The following is a 358-nucleotide window of genomic DNA, read 5'->3' on the forward strand; positions in this document are numbered from 1 at the left end:
ACCCCAACGCCAAAACAAAACAAAAAAAAGGGAAGCAACGTTAAGGATGGGGTGGGTGATAAAAATAAAAAAAAAAATAAAATAAAAAATAAAATTTTTAAAATAAATTATTAAAAATTTTAAATAATATAAAAAATAAATAAGATAATATTAAAAATTTTATTTAAAAAATATTTTAATATTAAATATAAATTACTAAAATAAATTATTTATTAATTAATATAAAATAAATTATATATTATATATATTATATTATTATAAATATATTTTATATATTTTTATATATTTAATATAAAATTTTATATTTTTTTAAATTTTAAAAAAATTTATTTATTAATTTTAAAAAATTTTATATTTT

The sequence above is a fragment of the Penaeus monodon genome, chromosome 28 (genome assembly GCF_015228065.2).
Source record: "Penaeus monodon isolate SGIC_2016 chromosome 28, NSTDA_Pmon_1, whole genome shotgun sequence".
In the NCBI taxonomy this organism is placed as follows: domain Eukaryota; kingdom Metazoa; phylum Arthropoda; class Malacostraca; order Decapoda; family Penaeidae; genus Penaeus; species Penaeus monodon.